At 39.1% G+C, this 609-nt stretch overlaps 1 non-coding gene across 1 annotated transcript; it reads right to left on the bottom strand.

Moving 5' to 3' along the window:
* Window positions 1-208: 208 nt before the first annotated feature.
* On the bottom strand, window positions 209-316 carry LOC112767960 (small nucleolar RNA R71). The gene has a single exon (XR_003185400.1). It is a non-coding gene; the product is annotated as a small nucleolar RNA R71 (small nucleolar RNA).
* Between the last annotated feature and the right edge of the window lie 293 nt (window positions 317-609).

Below are 609 nucleotides of genomic sequence, written 5' to 3'. Positions count from 1 at the left end.
TAAGTTCTTAGCTGAATTCTTACAAATCTGTGACATTGTCAAGACCAATGGGGTTAATCCTGAGGTTTACAGACTTATTTTTTTTTCCTTTGCTGTAAGAGACAGAGCTAGGATATGGTTGGACTCACAACCTAAAGAAAGCCTGAACTCTTGGAAAAAGTTGGTCAATGCTTTCTTGGCCAAATTCTTTCCACCTCAAAAGTTGAACAAGCTTAGAGTGGAAGTCCAAACCTTCAGACAGAAGGAAGGTGAATCCCTCTATGAAGCTTGGGAAAGATACAAGCAATTGATCAGAAGGTGTCCTTCTGACATGCTTTCAGAATGGAGCATCCTATGTGTATTATATGATGGTCTGTCTGAATTATTCAAGATGTCATTGGACCACTCTGCTGGTGGATCTCTTCATCTAAAGAAGATGCCTGCAAAAGCCCAGGAACTCATTGAAATGGTTGCAAATAACCAGTTCATGTATACTTCTGAAAGAAATCCTGTGAACAATGGGGTAACTCAGAAGAAAGGAGTTCTTGAGGTTGATACTCTGAATGCCATATTAGCTCAGAATAAAATATTGACTCAGCAAGTCAATATGATTTCTTAGAATCTGACTGG

This window comes from Arachis hypogaea, chromosome 17, assembly GCF_003086295.3.
Source record: "Arachis hypogaea cultivar Tifrunner chromosome 17, arahy.Tifrunner.gnm2.J5K5, whole genome shotgun sequence".
Classification (NCBI taxonomy): domain Eukaryota; kingdom Viridiplantae; phylum Streptophyta; class Magnoliopsida; order Fabales; family Fabaceae; genus Arachis; species Arachis hypogaea.
Note: the sequence above shows the minus strand (reverse complement) of the source record. Positions and strands in the feature narration are given on the sequence as shown.